The 21,786-nt window shown below is 37.4% G+C and overlaps 1 protein-coding gene across 9 annotated transcripts in view; it reads left to right on the top strand.

The window, feature by feature from the left end:
- The window catches only part of TENM3 (teneurin transmembrane protein 3), a 2,512,213-nt gene that overhangs the window by 2,089,896 nt on the left and 400,531 nt on the right, over window positions 1–21,786 (top strand). The window lies entirely within an intron of this gene.

The following is a 21,786-nucleotide window of genomic DNA, read 5'->3' as shown; positions in this document are numbered from 1 at the left end:
GGTTGTTTTACCAACAGTATTTCATTTGTATTATTTATTGACCAACTTTGTCAGCTTTGCTTTGCAATACGAAAGCAGATCTATTCAGCTTTCAATTTTAGCTAAGTCACAGTATGAAGTGGTACCTATCGCTTCCTGCTATTATTACCCATTTCCTTCTTACTCCTGAAAAAAAAAAAAAAGTCTGATTTAAACCAACCAAAACAGTGTCTTTCCTTATGTAGAATGTTAGTGCATTAAACCAATCAAGATCAATGGCTAATATGCACTCGATGTATTCATTTTGGTAGTGTCAGTTCTGGGTGGAGACTGGGTTTATTCCAACCCCAAACAGGAAACAAATTCTTTCTGACAAAATGAGTCCTTGAATCAGACTGGCAGCATTTTCCTGAGCTAATCCATTCACCTCAGTAAAACCTGTATTTATATCAGTTTTCTTTTTTTTTTTTTTTTTTATTTATTTATGATAGTCAGAGAGAGAGAGAGAGAGAGAGAGAGAGAGAGGCAGAGACATAGGCAGAGGGAGAAGCAGGCTCCATGCACCGGGAGCCCGACGTGGGATTCGATCCCGGGTCTCCAGGATCACGCCCTGGGCCAAAGGCAGGCGCCAAACCGCTGCGCCACCCAGGGATCCCTATATCAGTTTTCATTGTGAATTCAGAAGGTTCTAGCCTTAAATGCATAAAATTTGGTATCAACTTTGTTTCCTGACTATCCAAATCTTCAGGTATGATGGTTATATTCAAATGTAGCACTCGGTATTTTATTTCCCTAAAATACATGATAACATTTATGGTAGTTATAGAAAAGAGTAGAACGCAGCAAGATAATGCATCCATTCTGATTATCTGCATCAGATCCACACTCATATCCATTATATATTTTCTCAATCAGGTCAGCATATTCTTTCTACCCACACCCTCTATAGCATCTCTTTCTCCTCTGTAATAACAAATGTGTCCTGTGATTGCATCTGTAGTGGTAAAACATAAATTAATTTAATGATTTTTTAAATTGTGTATCTGTTAAAGCTATCTCACAGTGAATGCCCAAACACACACCATTTATTTTTTCTTTTAGGAAAATCTAAAACTTACCGAATTGTTAACTTATAGTCAACAGCATAAAATATCCAATTGGTAGGGAGGAGGAAAGGAAAACTGAATGTCTCCCACCACTGGCCCTCACCATTTACATAGATTCTTGTTACCTGGAGAAGGACCTTGCCTCCCCCAGGACCTCATAGACCTTGGTCATGGAGTGATGTCAAGGCAAGAAAAGGCATACTCTTTCTTTTCTCCAGATGGTGGTTATAAAGCAGAGTGAACAGAGATAGGAAGAGGGTGTCAAGGGCCTTGCCTTGAAATTCAGAACATTTGGTAGCATTTGTTGAGAGTAAACAGGTCAGCCAAGTTAAGAGTATAAAGTGTCAAAAACAATGTTTGTTGAGCTGGGCAAGTGATGACTTAAACTTGTGTTTACTCTTTTCCCCAAGGTTTGGCTGTGGTTGTTTTAAAAAAAAAAAAAAAAAAAAAAATTTGATGGTCCAAGAACTCCCAATGAGGTCAGCTAAGGGAAGAAAGCAAGAGACGAAATAAAACAGATATAGCCTCTTAATGAACACTGGCTATCGCATAGATATAATATCTACTTCCATAGGAACAAATTCAGATTAGTTTATTTGTCCTGAATTTTCAGTGATTAGTCAGAAAGAGCAAGAGTCCACTGAAAGTAAATAATTGCATTAAGAGGTGGGAAAGGATAATTTTCTGAGATATTTAGTGGACCTTTTGAATTGTGGAATGAGATAAGAATATTGAGGATTTTTTTTCTGATAAAAAAACTATGGTTTTTCTTAAGCTAAGTTATAGGAAAAACTAAAATTTATAATCCTACATATGGTATTCTAACATATTTCTAAGCAATAGCCTCAAAATTATTACATATTTTTACCATTACTACTTCTAGTCAAATATTTCTCATCTAAAATTACTGAAATAATTCAATCCTATCCTCAGTTATTTTTCATTGCTCTAAGTTTGAAAGACCATTGATTTTCCAGTGATATTTTCCTTTGCCTTTCATTATTTTAACTGTCCAATATCATTCATTGTTGTACTAGGTTCAGATGAGTCTTTGGAAGTTCTATTATAACCCTCTAGGTCGAAACAAGAAGGACATGTGTGAAATAACTCACCAAAATGAAACTAATTTAGGAACCAAACACTGACTTGTTTTCATCCGGTTTAGAATGGGAGTTCTCGTTGACTGTTTTCATCATTTGAAATAACTGTGGATAAGGCTGTTTTCCCCAGGAAAAACAAAACAAAACAAAACTTATTCAACATTTGTAAAATTATGCAAGCTGAGTGCCCGATGTTCTAGTTATAACTTCAAAGAAGAGTTTAGTCACTAAAAGGGATTAGGTTTCATTTATTTATTGATAAAGAGGCCAACAGTTCAAGTTTAGAAGGCGCTAGCACTGCTGTGAGGCTAATGAAATTTTGATGGCCCGAGCATCCCGCAAGAGTAAAAGAACATTCGGACCATGTCATACGTCTGCGTGTTAGCAGAGATGCAAAACAAGTGATAAAATTTATCCTTTTGCAAAACTAACTCTTCACCAACCATGGGGATTTGAAGTTACAAAGCATTTTGAGGCAAAAGAAAAAGAAAAAGAAAAAAGAAAGAAATTGCCAGTATATTGAGTTTCGTATGGGATCCCAAATGTTAGTTGTGGTCCGAATTAGGGATCTGGAATCTGGGAGGAGTCCCTTCTTGACACAGGGCTTGCTGTGTTCGCCTTCATCAGGCTAAGTCAGCTGCCAGGCTCCAGGGCAGATGCTGGAGGGGTTTGTGGCCACCTAGTGAGCCGCAGTTCTGGTAAGCTGTTGTGAGGTTACCAGATGAACCGATGAGCCGCCCTAATCAAAGGTAGAATTACCAGTGTGCTCTGGATTGTTTTAAGGGTCTTTCCTGTCTCTGACGTATGGGGTAAAAGACCCCTGGCTGAATTTCCGCTCTGCAGCTTTGCAAGTAATCTGATCTCGGTTCCAAGTGTCTATTTAAATGTCAGAAACAAAGGACTTTTCTTTTCGAGACATCAACCTTGAAGCCTTAACAATGTTTGTTTGTGCATCTTTTTCCAGAAGAAGCCATAACGCAGACCATCCTTTGTCACGCAGCACTGTGGCATCATGACAGGTGCTGGCTGTAGAATCACACTGATCCGGGTGTAGGTCTTTCATTCACCTGCTGAGGCTGTTTGCTCCCGAATCACCCAATCACCCAGAGCTCGAGTTCCCAACTTTTCCCTCTGCCTGCTACTCTTGGACAGGTGGGCAGCATCCCAGAGGTGGGATGCTCCTCTGCTGCGGGTCCGCATCTTGTCCCTGTCCCTGTCTCCACAGTCTCTTAGCCCTGTTCCCAAGCCATGACCTTTGTTTTTTTTTTTTTAATTTTTTTTTAATTTTTAATTTTTTTATTTTTATTTTTATTTTTTTAAGCCATGACCTTTGAAGTGAGACAGACCGGGAGGAGCTAGCCCTCCTCTTCTGCCTCACTGGGATTCCAGACCCCAATAGCCCCCACTGGGAGGAGTGGTTGAGAACATGGTGTAGGGGGCAGGTCACCTGGCTTTGATTGGGCCCCACCATCTCCAAGCTGTGTGATGTTGGGCAAGTTACTTAACCTTCCTGTGCTGCAATTTCCACAAGGGTAACATAGAGAAAAAATAAATACGATACAGCCCTCATAGGGTCGTTGTGAGGATTAAATGAGTTCGGATCTATGATGTGCTTAGAACAGTGCCTGGCACCTAGTAAGTTCCAAATAAGTGTGTGCTCTTATCATCTGTAAAGAGCAGAAAATTATATCTCCTTTGTAAGTGGCAATGAAGATGAAGTCAAACAGTATCAAGTACCTACATAGTTTTGGCCCACGGCAGATCTCCCCTCCTCCCCACCCCATCACCTCTTTTTACTCTCCCTCTGTCTGCTGTTAGTTTTGTACATGTGGCAAGATGAGAGAGAGCTAGTGATCTCCAGAAAAGGCACTGATGATTTGCATAGTCTGGAATTTCTGTCACCATTTATTGACTCTTTTATTTTTCTCCCAAACCCCACATCCTTTTTAATTTACTGTAATTAAATGAATGTACATTGAATGGTGCTGATAATTAGTCTGATGGCTGTAGACTTCAAAGACTTTAGAATGCTCCTTCCCCTCCTGGCCAAAGGAAATTTCAAAAGTAGTGTTTCCCTCAAAGGCATGTTACTTAGACAGCCAGTCAATTAAAAGGCAATTTAACTGATGCTCATCAGTTCACACGATAAAATAAATCATTCCTGGAAGACTTTATTTCTCACCTGGGGTCTTAGCAATATACCTGTTGTAGGACCTCACTAATGCCACACTAATTGTGCATGATACTAAACTATTAAGGGCTAATTTGGCTGACAAAGAGGGTATAACAGTAAAGGGCAATATTTTGAGGTATAATAGATACTTGCTTTGTACGGCTAAAGCATTTCAAGGAACCAATTTACTTGTCCTTTGAAATACTGTTTTAAAAGTCTACTTTCTATATAGCTAGCTGAAGTCTAAAAGTTGAGTCATGGGACTTTAAAAGGACAAAGGTGTGCTTCTTAAACCAATCTGATGAACTATTGCAGTGATAATATTTAAAACCCATCTCTCAACAGAAAGCTTGTAGCTATTTTGCAATCCAAATTACCTGGCCAAGTAGAATCTGTTCTCAAAGAGCGAGCAGGACACCTTCTCTCTCTGAGAGACTGCTTGTAGGTGACGGGGGAAATGGAAGAACTTGGAGCTCGTCTATTAGCAATTAAATTCTAGAGTAGTCTGGGAGAAACTCTTTGGTGGCATTGGAGTATTCCGTATGTCACGTAGTTGTGATGCTCTCCACAACGACACGGATGTCATTTCTCTTCTGACTCTTTTCACAAAGGGCAAATTTGAGTTTTCTGAAGATAATGTGAAGGGAGGTGCAGTAGTTCACCTCTCTCCATTCTGTTACTTCAACTTCATCCATGAGCCTTCCAGCCTCTTTTGGAAATTGTAAGAATGAAGATGGAATTCTGTTGCTGTAAAAAATTAATGATATGTCAGTGTTTTCTCTAATTTTATGAGATTCTATTGCACATACTAAACTATAACATGTATATAAATTCCATTATGAGCTCTCTTCTGGCATGTAACGGTCACTTCGGCATGCTCTACCATTGTAAATTATATTTTATGTCTCAGGTGCTCTGGGATGTCAAAACCAGCAAAAGCAATATGTCTTTTTTGCTTACTAAATTGAGCTCAGAATTAGAGTGCTGCTTTGCAGAATACCGTCAAATAGTTTCAAATATATAAAAATAATTATGTTGCCTTGCTCTGTAAACATTTATGGCTTAATAGCAACTTGCCATTCTCTTAACAAAAGCTTTCATGTGTCATTTAAGAATGAAATATTTATTTCATGGATATGTTACAAGCCACTCAAGCACAGTAAGCTACGATTTAAATTAGCTTTTTAAAAGAATTTAGCATGATGAAACCAGAATTAAGAAGACTACGAAGTCCACTGCCTTTGTTGTGATCACTTAAGTATTTCTATACATTTGTATTTCCCATCCTAAGAGGATTTTTGGAACTTCTTGGTAAGTTGCTACTCTTCACATGAATATTACCATTTCTAAAAAATTCAAGTTGTGTTCTAAGTATTTCTGTTCAAAGTATACGGAGTATGGAGTATGTGCTATCTCTCTTTATATTCTAAACATTCTCTTAATGGTAGAGTTGAAATCAAAGTAAAGCATACCATGCATATATGAAAACTGATGATGTATGCTATTTTGATTTTTGAATGTGTTTTTGAAATCCTTGAAAAATCACAGTGGTAGCAATAAAATTGTGTTAATTAATGAATTGAACAGCAACGAATGCTGAATCAGGTTTATCGATGTAATTATCACTGAAATAGAAAAATTAAATGTTAGAGCCATAGAACCTAAGTATTTGCCATTCTGGGGGTATTCAAGTGTTTGAAGAGAAGTTAACAGGGTTTTTTTTGGTTTGGTTTCTTTTTTTTGGTGCTATTTAAAGGATATTCTTCTCAAGTCGTAATAATTCTGTTTATTAACATGATACACACATACAAGTATAAATGTGAAAATCTTATACATTATTTACTGAGTAATTTGAATGATGGTTTACTGTATTGAAATTTTTTATATTTATCAGTGGATTTCGGATAATTTTCCATAATGAATAGACTGTACATAAACCAAATGTAAAACCTTTCTTAAGTGCAGATGAAAATTCATAAACTCATACACACTTGAGAAAAGGGCAATGAAAACACCTTACGAGTCGTACCTTGACTTTAAATATCATCACAGAGAAACTGAAAAGCGAATAAAGTTTAGATGTGGCTTTTTGAATTGATTTCTTATTTAGTATATCAGCTACATCTTCATTCAATGAAGAATACATGCTGGGTATCATACCAGATGCTGGAAAAATAAAAATGAGTGTGATGTAGCCCCTGACTTCTAGAGATTCATCGGCTAGCTAGGCAAACAGGTCAGTAGAGTCTGTAATTGGATTTTAATGTGCTAAATGATATTACAGCACAATATGCAAAGTCCGTTGTCAGCACAGAGCAGATTGTGGCCAACAGAGACTGGGGGCAGCAGAGGAGAGGATATTTCATAAAGGAAGAGGGACGTAGCATTGGAACTTAAAGGACTTCTAGAAATTCAAGATGTAGACAAAGCAGCAAAGGAGAAAGTGTAGTCTGTGGAGACTCTTCTGAGAACCATGAGCTGTTTGGTACCTGGAACACAGGATGTGGGTAGGGGAGTGATGATTTGAGGCAGTATAAGCAACTTTGCAAACCATATTGCGAAGGGCCACATGGCCATGCTAAGAAACCTGTACTCTTTCCTGTAGGTAATGGAGAGGCTCTGAAGGATTTTCATGCAGAGTAATATTGCAGTCCTATTTACATTTTACAGAACATTCTGAAAGCAGTATGGAATGTGGACTGTCTTTCCCACAATAGGCTCTCTAAGGGCATGGCCCTGTTCACCATTGTATCTCTGTGCTCACCTCACCCAGTGCCTGAACCTGGAGCTACAGTGTTTGCTGAGCAAAGACACCATGGATTTGTAGGTCAAACTCGAAAGCAAATCAGCCAATCAGATAGTACTCTGATTAACGTGTGAGAAAATATAAGTTTAAGGCGAGAGCTGGGGAGAAGAAGAAGATGGATTCAAATAGAAAGAAACAAGAGTTAGTAATTTATTCATTGCATTGGGGTTAGGGAAGAGAAAGACATTTTTTTTAAAAGACTTTATTTATTTATTCATGATAGACACAGAGGGCCGGGGGCAGAGACATAGGCAGAGAGAGAAGCAGGCTCCATGCTGGGAGCCTGATGTGGGACTCAGTCCCGAGACTCCAGGACCACACCCCGGGCCAAAGGCATGTGCTGAACTGCTGAGCCACCCAGGGATTCCCATAAGAGAATGACATTTTAAAAGACCCTCTAAACATGGAAGAATGGGGATCCTTGGGTGGCGCAGCAGTTTAGCACCTGCCTTTGGCCCAGGGCGCGATCCTGGAGACCCGGGATCGAATCCCACATCGGGCTCCCGGTGCATGGAGCCTGCTTCTCCCTCTCCCTGTGTCTCTGCCTCTCTCTCTCTCTCTCTCTCTCTTTGTGTGTGTGTGTGACTATCATAAATAAATAAAAATTAAAAAATAAAAATAAAAAAATAAACATGGAAGAATGGTATAATATAGGTGATGATGTAGTTCAAGTTGGAGGTTTGTGGTAGTTAGCAAATCCACCAAGAACAGGTTGTATTTAAGGTGTGTGGGGAACATCAAAGTTGAATAATCTTAAGCAATTATATAGTGGTAAAAAAATTTAAATAGATTTTGTTGAAAAACATTTGCCATATGATCTGTATGATTGTAGTTAAAGCCATGGGGCAGAATTAAATAGAACTCTGCCCAAAAGCAAATAGGATGAGTAGTCAAAAAGAGGACTGAGGTGAAATCCCGAGTTCACCAATATTTAATATGAGGGTGTAAAATAAGTCCAATGGAAGAAACAAAGGGGACCCTTCCTTAGAAACAAAAGGAAAATCAGCAATATCAGTTCACAGGAGACAAGAGAGATAGGTCAGAGGAAGCAGAGTCTAAACTTCCAAAAGTCTAGTAAGTTAAATGCAAAGATACTTCCTGGATTGCACAGGAAGTTGTTCATTTCTGTCTGAGGGGCATGGTGGTCAGATGCTGTGGGTGGAGAGATGAACAAAAAACTCAAAAACATGGCACCAGCAAGTGTAGATTATTCCTTCCAAAGCTCAACTAAGACAGGAGGGAGGTAGGCTGATAACTCCTAAGACCTACAGGGGCAGGGAGGGGTATTTTTTTTTATTGGAGGACATTTCAGCATCTTTATAAGGAGAAGGAAGGAGCCATCCAGGAAATAGAGGAGATTATTAGGGATATTAATAGTCTGTAACTTTTAATCCCTCCAAACTTTTTATCTTTTGAGGTACTTTTCATCTTACAAATTTGTGCACATAATAATTTCAGTGTTTGTTATAGAAAAGCTATAATTTAAAAAGGTAAGATTCTATCTGTATTCATTGAAATCATAGCAAACAGTAAATCAGTGTAGTTGATGATATCTGATAGAATTGAAATTCCATGTCATCACACGATTTGGGGTAAAGTACATTCTTATTCAAAATTGGTATTTTATTTCAAAATAGTCCTATAAAACTGTAGAAGAAAAAAAACCAAACTCCCACATCCAGAGTCCTATGGAAAATAGGGAGTTACTGAATTTGGAGTGTGTCTAACAGGATTGTTCTCAGTGGTCCTCCAGATACGTGGGTAACTTCTTTCTTTTCCCTATCCCTTCCTTTGCTAAAAAACAAAATGCATATTTATAAATGTAAAATTATATAACTAGATTTGATTATTAATGAATAAGATCAAGGCCTTATCAAACATCAATTTTAAATAAACCACAAAGGGGGCCAAATAACCATATCACAAGTAATATGTCCAAGAGAAATAGAAATATGCTATTAGGGATGCCTGGTGGCTCAGCGGTTGAGTGTCTGCTTTTGGCCCAGGTGTGATCCCAGGTCCTGGGATTGAGTCCTGCATCGGGCTCCCCATAGAAAGCCTGTTTCCCCTCTGCTTGTGTCTCTGCCTCTTGCTCTGTGTCTCTCATGAATAAATAAATAAGGTCTTTAAAAAAAATGAAATTTGCTATTAAAAGCCAGAGTGAAGGGCACCGGGGTGGCTCAGTTGGTTTAGCATCTGCCTTCAGCTCAGGTCGTGACCTCATGGTCCTGGAATTGAGCCCCACATCGGGCTCCCTGCTCAGCGAGGCGTTTGCTTCTTCCTCTCCCTCTGTTGCTCTCCCTGCTTGTGCTCTCTCACTCTCTCAAATAAATAAATAAAATATTTAAAAAAAAAAAGCCAGAGTGGTAGTTGTTATCTACATATTGCATTTTGGAAAATGTGACTCTGTGAAATGATTATTCAGCCTAAACTGAATAATTGATTTGCCTTTAATTGGTTAATATCAAATAATCAGTAGGAAATAGGCTTGCCCTTCCAACTGGTTTTTATAGGGGTGTTAAAGTTCACAAAGAGAGATCTTAAATTTTTGACATACAGCAGCTGGAGATTCCTAGGGGATTTGAAAGTGCTTGAATGAAATGTCAGTTGCTGCAGAAAACAAGTAGAAAACATTCCCCTATAATGGACTGTGTCTCATTTACTGTGACTGAAGTATCACCGTATGGATTGTAGGGTACAAAATGGGCGTATAGGTGTTTATTTGTTGTTTAAATGAACCTATTTAAAAAGTTTAAGCCTTCAGATAATCATCAGAATGTGTTAAGCATTCAATCATTGTTTGCACTGTACTGTCTCAATAACCTAAGTAAAATTGATAGGTTCTGACGTGATAAAAATAGAACTTTAGATCAAAGAAGGTATAAAATACTGTTAGTATTTAAATTCATGCCCTTAATGTATCTATTTTAATTGCTCAGCATTACATGTTCGTTGGTTAATCCAGAGAAGCATATGGATAGTATTCACTAGTTTCTATTTTGGCATTTACACTTCTATTCTTTCCTGTGTGTTTATTTTTTAAAAAATTAAAATTGCAATTTATGTTTTGACCTAAGCTTCCCCATGTTATCAAACACTCTTCTACATCATACTATTTTTCCATGCTGTGCCTTATCATAATTTGTGTAACATATCCACCACTTTTGGACATGTAGGTTGTTTGAATTTTGACTATCATAAATTGTGTTGTAGTAACTATCCTGGTAGCTAAATCCTTGCCCCTAATTCTATTATTACTTTAGGATAAGTCCTTGGAAGTGAAACGTCAGAGCCAAAGGGTACGTACAATTTAAAGCTTTTGATATACCCTGTCAAAGTGCCCTGCAAAAAAAAAAAAAAAAAAAAAAAACTTGTATCAATTTACATTCCCACCAGCAGTAAAAAAAGTGTCTTTTTCCACAAGCCATTGACAGCAAATGCTGTCGAACTTTAAAATTTTGGCAACTTGATGGATAAAACATAATATCTTACTGTTGTAATTTATATTCACGTGATTGATAGGTTGAATATATTTTCATGTATGTGTGTGTACGCTTTGGTTCGTGTTTCTTTTGTGAATTGCCAACTCATGTCCTTTGTCCATCATTCTATTAGAATAAGTGAAGAAATGGGTATTCTGGGACATAAGAAAAATTGGAATTCAAATACACTAGAGCACTGACACTGCTTTTTCCCCTTGTATGCTATGTTGCTTTGATGAGACAGGTTTGGGCGTAGGAGGACCTGATATATATAATCACCTCCTTAAATGCAAACCTTCTGCTTGTAGACATACTTCTAAGCTGCATGATAGTGATGAATAGAGATGCCAACTTCATGTGTTGAATGTAAGGTCCCCAGTCTAGCAGGACACTGCCTGCCTTAAGTAGCTGCTCACTCTTTATTAGAGATGCTAGGTGCCAAGAAAATCTGCATCTGCTCCAGCTCAGAGTAGCAGATTCATTTCTACCAAGTCTCTGCCTCCTATTAAATAAATTAAAAACTTAAAGTGATGCTAGCAGTAGGAGGTAAATCTCCTTTCATCAATCCTCAGCCTGATGGAAAAGATGCACAAGATATATATATATAGGTACCATATATTTTTTGTCTTGAATGTATTTTCATATAATAAAAATCTTAACAATTCTTTGTCTCTTTTGAAATATTTAGACCTCAATGTTTTGCAAATATTTCCTTTGATTTTAAGATATTATTTATATAAAGATTCTTTTAAGACACCTTTTAAACTATCTTATTTACTTGTGCCCTTTTTATATGCTTCGAAATGTTCACTTTATCCCTAGAGCAAATTATCATTTGTATTTTCTTCTTTTCAAAAATATTTTTCTTTTTATTTACATTTAATCTGCCAAAATTTCTTTAATGTAGTCTGTGGCATAGGGAGTTTAAGTGATTTTCTTCACACACTTCATCTTGTAAGTGTCATTTAATTTAATTAGGGGATGCTTCATAAAGTCTAATAAATATGTACTACTATACTTAAATTTTGGCAATGAGACATCAATAAAATAATTGTGCTGTTAGGTCTTTGCAATGAAATAGAAAAAGATTTATGAAATACCTTATGTAAATAGTAGTTTTTAGATACTAAATTTAGGTTTGTAGTTTTTTGAGAGATCTAAAATGCTAATAACTAAAAAGAAATATTTTCAGGAATATTAGCTACTAGCAGTGTAGTATGCAACCTTTTATGCGTTGCAAAAAATCCAATAGTAGAAAAACAGAATGAAATAGGCTTATGGAAGTCATATATAATGTGGCAAGCAGTTACTAAGATGTATTTTTCATTAAAAAATCAAGCATTCCTCCTGCAAAAGGTTAGGATTTACTCTATTTTGTGAACATCCTTATTTCAAATATTTTGAGAGGTATTTGGGGGGAATAAAATACATCTTTCACCATGAAGCTTATAGTCTAGAAGATACAGGGCTTTACAGAGAGGAAACACTGAGAAGGAGGAGCAGCTAAGTGGAATATGTTGCTACACGGTGCATTGAAAAGAGAAAAGCAGTAAAGATTCAAAAAAGGAAAGATTTTGCAGGATTGTTATAATTTCAGCAGGACTTGGAAGGTGGTGGAATGTGTTTCAGCGCAGAAGAGTAGACATGCTTACAGTTGGGACAACTAGAGGAAATGCCTGGAGGTTACGAAGTGAAATGGTTGGCATCAAGGAAGGCCACCCCATCTGAAGAATCCTCTTGAGCGGGAAACAATGGGGATTAAAGTTGGCAGTTTAGTGAAATTGATTTATGAAGGACTGTCAATGTGATGCTGAAGGTCTGAGCTTGTCACTGTGGGGGGTGTCTGGCCAGCCCATGTCCTAAAGCAGAGTTGAGACTTGATGGACAGCTGGCATCAAGGCAAACTTGGAACTTATGAGCCAGGATCCCATATGAACCAAGAAAGGTTTATTGTGACCAGGGAAGAAGGAGCAAGTTGTAGAGTTGTTGACAGGGCTTTGCAACGTGAGAAAGGAAGATAAGGAGCCAAACATGACTCCCAGCTTGTGTGCACAGAACCAAGGAGAGTGTTGCTATCCTAGTAAAAGGGGAAAGACCATAGACAGATTGATAAAAAAAACTCTCATCTAAACAATTACATAAAATCATAGTACAAAAGAGTTTCTGCTACAGTTTGGGAAATATTAGGCAGTGTGCAAAGGATGTTCTTGAAAACTAAACACAAATGTGGATTTAAAGAAATATGGAATGGTTTCTTTTTTCTTTTTCTTAAGATTGTATTTATTTACTCATGAGAGACACAGAGAGAGACAGAGACATAGGCAGAGAGAGAAGCAGGCTCCCCACAGGGAGACCAATGTGGGACTGGGTCCTGGGACCCCAGGATCATGCCCTGAGCTGAAGGCAGATGCTCAACCACTGAGCCACCCAGGCGTCCCATGAAATGATTTCATTAGAACACAAGATGGACAGTGAATGATAGTAGCTCAAGTTCAGATTCAAAGAGAAAGGTATTTCTCCATATTTCCCAACTCATCCCTTAGATCAGGACATTCAGTTATTGTTCAGTACCCAACAAGAACACCGTGTCATGATGTCTCACCTAGGAGACTGATTTGCTAGTGGAAGAGTCTCAGCAGCTGAAGAGTAGAGTCTGAGAATATTTTATCCCCATACATTTTAGTTGCTTCCTGCCACATCTCAAAATAGTCACTACGCAAAATAGATTTCCTGTACTCTTGATAATTGTGTTTATCTTCACTGCAGCCATCATGAGAGTCTTGCAACTGATCCATTCTCCATGGGAACCAGCAGAGAACACCAGGATCTGTGTCAGGATGATGCAAGAAAGCAGGCTGCGAGCTTATTCATAGTAAACCGTATTCCGCTTCCACCTGCAGGGTCTCAATTCTGACAAAGGTTTTCAATTAGGAAGGATGGTTGCATCCTGGAGATAGCTTGATAAAGGCCCAGCAGATGCCCTGACATGTGGCCAGTGGCCCCTTGATGCTGCAAAGACAACGGATTTAAATTCTAGTAATTCTTATCATTCACATTTGCATCCTTAAGGTGTCAACTTCCCAGTTTCAACCATTAGCACATTGAGCATACTTATTTTTTCTCTCTCAAAATATTAAGAGGTTGGCACAGAGGATCAGAGGGGGAATGTAGACTACAACATTTCTTTAAAGTGTTTCCATAGAGACACCTGGTTGGCTGAGTAGTTGAGCTTCTGCCTTCAGCTCAGGTCGTGATGCTGGGGTCCTGGGATCAAGTCCCACATCGGGCTCCCCACCTGGAGCCTGCTTCTCCCTCTGCCTGTGTCTCTGCCTCTCTTTCTGTCTCTCATGAATAAATAAATAAAATCTTAAAAAATAAAGTGTTGCCATATTTTTACCTGTCTACTGCAAGGCTGATTTCTAAAGGGATAAAAACTAATGAAAAGGAATCTATTTGGACGTGAAAGTTTGTACTTTTAAAGATTAGAATATTGACAGTATATACCCATGAGTTTGGGTTACTTTCCCCATATTTCAGGTAGTTGGTACTGAATATATAGCTCATTGATAGTTGACAGCTGTCAGGCAAGATTTCCTTTCCTGAAGATAAATCAGAAAGGGTGAGAGTTTAGGGTGACCCTTTCCATGGATCCATTTTTTATTCTATTTTAATTAGAAATTTTCAGCCCCCAAAATCCTCTCACCCCAACCAATTCTGATTTCACGGTTCAGATGCAATTCCTTTCTGGAGCAGTTTGTATTCTCTCCAAAATCCTTTGATTTCCCACAGAAAGTGCCATTATTGTACAGAAGCATTTCAAAAACAAAGTCATTTTGTAACAGTGACATTTCCAGTGATAATTGCTAAGGATTTAGGATATGAATGTTGTTGTTATTGTTCTTTAGAAGGATTGTTGTAGGAGAATCCAAATGGCAGGGAAGTTTGATAGAGATATAGGCAGAGACAGAGATAGATATTTGGTTTTTATTGAACACCTATTATACTCACTCTACCACCCTCATAGTTTAGTTGTATTATCCCTGTTTTACCATGGAAAGAAAATTAAGGCTTAGAGAATCCAAATATCTTGCCAAGGTCTCACAGATACTAAATGACAGGACCAAATTTAAAGCTACTCTTTAATTCCGAAAGTCACTGTGATACACCACCTATTCTTGTGTGGAATCTATCAGCACCAGACAATAGTGGAGTGTAGGTCCCTCGGATCACTTACTTTCCGAAGAGAAGGAAAAATCCCCCGGCCAATGTAAATGTCTTCCTTGTCACTGTGAGCTTCTGTGTAGTTGAATTTATTTCACACTTCTTAGTTTAAGATGTAATTCTACTATATTTAGACAAGAGTTTCATAGGCGCAGTGGTAATGACACTTGATTAGAAGTGCAGACATCTGATTTCTTATTCTGGCTCCATAATTAAGTCATTCCTTGACCTTGGACCATTCACTCAGTGTCTTTGGGTCTGAGTTTCTTCAAACTGTGTCTTTTTATTAAGTAATTTTAAAAATATACATTATTTTATCTTTGGTTGACATTACAAAGCTAATATTACAAAGTTTTCTCTCGAGGATTTCTCTCAAGGGAGAGAAGTCATGTTGGGTTAAGATAGGTCCAGCAAAATAATGATATGAAGCATAAAAATCTAATAACCCACCTAAAGTAGCAAGAAAAATTGGATTTGTTATTTGCATCAGTCAAATATAGTCCAAGCTTCCTTTGCTTGTGTGCATGTTTCTAAGAAGTATTCTATCTATGAAGAATGGAACTGTGACCCTTGCACTAATAAAATATACATTATTGCCTATAATGCTTTGTTATATTTTGTTTTGTTTTGAGTAACATTCCACCTATATTACTCAGTCATTTCAGATTCCTAAAATAAATTTGTTTCACTGCTAAGAATCATATCTAAATGAACACAAAGAATGTCTATGGTATTTTATTACATAAGTTTAGAAAATTTGCTTAGTAGTGATATTCAGGAAAAACAATTTTTAAATACCTTGCCATACCTAGCAAGGAGATCCTTAATGTTTATTGCTGAATACAAAATAACTGACATTCCCTAAATATTTCAGTAATTCTTTTTAAAAAAGATAATCAGCCAGTTTTAGCCAGCAAAAAATAGGAGCATTTTCTCTTCTTTCACATCGACTTTTTAGAAAGGAAGATCTGGTTTGGAATATACTATTTTGTTTTGACTGTGGTCAACTTGGCTTCCATATATGAATCATTACTACCTCCAATTTTCCCGTGTGTTATTATCTCTGTCTTTCTTGAGATACTATAGGCTCTCAAAACACGATGTGGTTCAGGTTGTAATTTCACTGGATGAATGTTCATGTGATAATCAGCTTGTTTCTAGGGGAAATGATCTGTGCAAATCAATTCTGTTTTATGTTGCTAAAGGACCTGCCAGATAATTGAATATCATAATCATAAGTCTGACAGAGACCTTATGAGACATTTGTTCTATCCTCTGTAAGGCAGGCTAGAGAGACATGACTGAAATAGATACCATGATTTTCTGGAATTTGCCCATTTCTGTGTTTAATTGAATTTTTTTTCCTGATTTTTATCCTAAGGTCTTGGATTGAAATAGAAAAATTTTGGTGCTCAGCTTCATGTCATAATCCTTCTTAAACCTGAGAAACAAGACCGTTGTCCTTCTTTTCTCAAAACTAATTAGGCCCAATATTCATTCCTTGTGATAAATTGATCCTATCACCTAGCCCTAATCATTTTCATTATTCACTGAGCTTTTTCCCAATGCATCATGTCTCCTTCATTTCTGAGGACCTCAACACACACACACACGCACACCCACATACACACATATTTTCTCTTGCTTTTTTAAAGGCAGGGATACTGCATTTCTGCTCAACGTTATTTTTGGTGCCTATAATGTGTATCAGAAGTTTGCTAAAAAGCATGATATCTGTCCTCAAAATATGCTCCCAGTGGTTAAATCTCTTTTTAGTGTGCTTTTATTCAACTCTGACCATGTTACCATGATGTTACTGTACCCATTGAAAAAAAAATCCATCATCTATTAATTTTTCCTTTCTATATAAATACCCTTGTAAAAACTTCATCAGTTTCTTTGTAATTTCAACTGTGGATTTTTTACAATTTTGCATAAAGCTCTTGTTTCCCAGATCCAATTTCCTACTATAGATTATCGGATCAAAACTTTCTTATAACTCTTTTCTCACATTGGCTAGTCTTACTAATCTAATAGCATTGTATTTTAACATGCAGCTTCCTCTCCTGCTTATAATATCTTACTTTCGCCCTCTCCTCCTGTCATCTCTAAATTTCTTTGTAACTGGGGTTTCAAATACATGTACTTTCAACCCGCAGCTCCTAATAAGCCAGGATGAGCAGTAAATACCTGTTTGAAGGGCTGACTTAGTACTTCTTCAAATCTTTCCCACACTCAAAAAGTCAATGCAACTTTCAAGAGATCTAAGGTTTAAAAGCAAATACAATATGTGTGCTGGTGAAAGCCTGCTCCACCACCATGGGGTTTTTTTTAGTTATATCTGTTTTAAATAACATATCTTAGAGTACCTTATTTTAGTTTGTAGCTTACGGTGTTATATAGTTAAATTATGCAACACTCATTAACAAAAATAACTTGTTATCTTTTGCAAATATCCTCCCAGTTAGAAACCTGCTACTGGGAACTAGAATGGTAGCTGTCTTTTAGTAGACTACTTGTTTTTTTCCTAACGGGTATAAATCATTAGGAATAAATTGTGTTCTGTCATTGTAGCCAGTAATTGGTGACATTTTCTTGTCACTACAGGATTATAAATAACAGCAATATACATACTGTCAACAGATTCATTATGTTATGAAAAACATAAACCAGGAGTCTTTTAACTATACTTTGCATATTTTCTATATTAAGTGTGACACTGACATCTTTACAGAATTTTAAGGAATACTCGACAGAGCAGTTTTCATCGTTAATAACTTCCAATTGTTTTATTTTGCTTTAAATGCATTTTAATTATTTCTATTTCTTCCATAGCTCACCTGGAAAAATACGTTCTTCCAATGATATTTTGTTTGCAAACAGATTTTTTATAAATAAAACAGGGGCTTTTTTTTTTTTAAGTAGTAAAATACAGAAGAGACGCGCAAAAGACTGTAAGCATTTGTGATGCATTTGAACATAGCTCACGGTATTAGGGTAACTAAAAATACACGGCCCTCAAATGGTATATGATAAATAGTGATGCTCTGTCCCATGATGAAGGAAAAAATAAGGCATTCGGAGGTGACGCTGATGTGCACCAAATCTCATCATTACTTGCTTCATTGATTATCAAGTCAGCACATCACTTTGTAGTTTGAGGGTCCTGACGATATTACATACCCATCACCTCTTGGATCCCACTCCCTAGAATGGAAGATAACATCCCTCATTTTCAGGAGCTTGACTGCTTTCTGGAGGGAAGGTGTTATTCTTCTTTGCCTCTTCAAAATGAAGACTGTGTTCTTGGGAAAACCCCCCATTTGGTTATGGAGAGGGCCCCACAGGCAAATCCACTCGAGCTCATATTTGGCTCCCATCTTCCTGAACAAGTTTGTCAGCCTTTTCCTGGAATGCTCTGAAGTCAGACTTGAAGGGCATTGCTTCTGGCCGGTTCTCTGGATCTGTGTTTGGGAGCTCTTGGTATCCCTACTTCTCTACTGAGAGGATGTCTCCTTTGCTTCGCTCTTGGGTTCACTCTTGCCAGGGATACAGTGTTTTCAAAGTTCATCTCAGATTCCTCCACTCTGTGAAAATATGTGGTCCACGTTTTTATTACTTTGTTTTTCATGTATTTATTCAGCAAATGCAGCAAAGGCACTGCTCCTGACTCCTCGGGGGCCATAGGCTGAAAACACAAGACCTACCAGGGTGTTTTGTGTAGTGTTTTAGAAAGGACTCTTCCTAGAGTATTTGTGCATTTCAGGCCTCCTCAGTCATGTTTGTCTCTTTTAATGTTTCCATATTAATTTCGCATTATTTTGGCCAGTACGTTGTTCAGATGTTCCTTTGTGCTTCTTAAAGTTAGCCCTTTAGCCGAATGTTTTGCTGTGCTTTTGTTTTAGTTTCTGGTGATAGTGTTTCCAAATCTTTTTTTTGTTTGTTTGTTTGTTTCCCAGACTAAATTTGAATTATATTTGATTTGGAATTCTGCTTTTTCTTTGTTGGACTCCTAATGCTTCTTTGATGTCCTTCCTATTTCCCTCCGACTTAAAATCACATTGCTGTCTAAAGCTGCAAATAGGAGCTGTGAACCAAACATAGTCTCTCTTTCACAATGGAAATGTTTAAAAAAGAATTTTGCAAACATGAGCCGCTATAAAAATCTTTTAAACTTTATGAACTCGCATGCCGTGCATTATATGTTTTTCATCATGGCAATCAAAATGATTTCCCAAAGTGGAACTCAGTTTTCTATTTTTATTCCCACTTATCATTTAAAAATCACTTCCAAAATTTCAAGCTTATCACTTTGTCCTCTCTACTTGAAATCTTTCCCCTTCCATCCAATTCAAACTAATTATTTATTTCAAAGCTCTCATTCAAATTTCTGCTCTTATTTTGTCCTTTCCTCACGTCAAAAAATCTTTACTTGGGATGCCTGGGTGGCTCAGCAGTTGAGTGTCGGCCTTTGGCTCAGGGCATGACCCTGGAATCCCGGGATCGAGTCCCATGTCACGTTCCCTGCGTGGAGCCTGCTTCTCCCTCTGCCTCTCTCTCTCTCTCTCTCTCTCTCTCTCTCTCATGAATAAATAAATAAAATCTTAAAAAAAAAAAGAAAAGAAAAATCTTTATTTCTTTCCTCCAATTCTCTTGATCCCTGGCCCCCCCAAAAATGTCTTGACCAGAGAAAGCTATAGAAGTTGAATCAACCTTCTTAGGAAGACTTAAATTCTCTAAGCTTATCTTTTCTGTTATTTAAGCAGCAAATAACCTTATCTTCCTCTTTCCTTCAGGTTCCTTGTGAAAACATTATAATGAACTATTCCTTTATGATACAATGTGCTTTCTTCTTGGCCTTGACCTTGCTAGGCTGACAATCTGCAAAACCCTCCCAGCTCCTCTTTCCCGATAAATTCCTTGCCCACCTTTCAAGGCTCTATTTAAGTCAGTCTTTCTTTCTTTCTTTCTTTCTTTCTTTCTTTCTTTCTTTCTTTCTTTCTTCTTTTTTTTATTTTTTAAGATTTTGTTTATTTATTCACAAGAGACACACAGAGAGAGGCAGAGACACAGGCAGGGGGAGAAGCAGGCTTCCTGCAGGGAATCCAAAGTGGGACTCAATCCCAGGACCCGGGATCAGGACCTGAGTCCAAGGCAGACGCTCAACCACTGAGCCATGCAGGTGCCCCTAAGTACCTCTTTCTGTTAGTCATTCTTATAACCCAAAGGCTAACTGAGCTGGCCTGCCTCTAAATCCCCTGGTGTCTGTTCACTCTAAGTTCTTCCATGACTTTTAGCATTCACGATGTTATTTTGTTTTTTTTTTTTTTAATTTTTATTTATTTATGATAGTCACAGAGAGAGAGAGAAAGGCAGAGACACAGGCGGAGGAAGAAGCAGGCTCCATGCACCGGGAGCCTGATGTGGGATTCGATCCCGGGTCTCCAGGATCGCGCCCTGGGCCAAAGGCAGGCGCCAAACCACTGCGCCACCCAGGGATCCCCACAATGTTATTTTGAAATTATCTCTGTATCTTACTTTCCTTCTCTGGGTTGAACATGTCGAAAGACGATGAACTCAGCTTCTAAGTCTCTCCTAAGATTGTGTAGTGATATAACTACACCCAAGATCGGGGCCTGCTTAAATTTTTGGAACAATTGAATGAATGAATGAATGAATGAATGAATGAATGAATGAATGAAGTGTCCATTAAACTACACAGAATGTCAGAAAATGTTGGGAGGAATAAATGGAAAAACTTAGCTTTATGCAGACAAACATTCTGGTCTTTGTAAGAAAATGCATATTTATATACTCTGACCCGTACAAATATTTTATAGAGTTTTATGTTGCGGATGTTTTAAAAACTACAGTGGTAAAAAGGAGAATGAATGCGTTGACTTCCATGACATACTGTTTTAATTAGAATTCAGACCATTTGTGCATCCCTTATTGTGGTTTCTTCTTATTTGCATTCACTGGGTTTTCTTTCCTAAATGATTTATACACTTGCAGAACTTGAGATTTTAAACATTAAATTTATTGTACATTGTCAGTATATATTAAAGTTATTTTCATAATCTTGAGTACTTTAATATGTCGTATGTTCTTATATAATTTATGTTAAGAATTTCCTTTAGCAAGCTTTACAGTGTCATTTGGAGCACTTTAGAAATCAATATTGTAGAATGCTATAAGGAGAAAAAATATTTCTAAAAGTACTCCCCTGTGTTCCCATTAATTTGTTTATTATCAAGGTCTTTATTAGGAATATAGTTGCTAATATCAGCCTATAATAAACAGAGTATAATTGAATTTTCAATATTTTGTCACCCGGGAGTAATTTTCTTACAAGACCTCTGCTCTATCTTCTGACTAATTGTCAGCAGTTACTCAGTATCACCACATTAATGTCACCAAACATTGCTGAAAAATCTACCTGATTGCATTATATTTAAAGATATTCATTTCAAGCCCTTGATGTTTTCGCTTTAAATTATTTACCTCAATTTTAAATATCATTTAAAATGCAATAAATGTAATGAGCCGACATGTTTTGAAAATACAAATTCAGACATATGCTAAGATTGTTTGGTAGACGATGAAGACAATGATGTTGGGAGTCCCGCAGCCCTGTAATGGCAACGGGGAATAGCAGGGAGCTGGCCCAACCAGTCAGTGCTCCAACATTGCAGGGGCGGGCTTTGCAGCCTTTCCTTTGCTGTGTTCTGGTGGGCTTTGGGTCGTTACTATTATTTTTCTTCTATGAACCTCACCTGGGGCAAATCAGATATTATGCTGAATTATGTTATGCTAAATGACATTCTAATAGTGTATTATTAAAAATAAATGACAATAACAGTTGAAAATGCTAGACACAGGTGGATTGATGGGGAAAACAAACCCCTTGTTTTTGTTG

Source organism: Vulpes vulpes, chromosome 7 (assembly GCF_048418805.1).
Source record: "Vulpes vulpes isolate BD-2025 chromosome 7, VulVul3, whole genome shotgun sequence".
Classification (NCBI taxonomy): Eukaryota; Metazoa; Chordata; class Mammalia; order Carnivora; family Canidae; genus Vulpes; species Vulpes vulpes.
The sequence above is the reverse complement of the archived record's forward strand: the minus strand, read 5'-3'. Positions and strand labels throughout refer to the sequence as shown.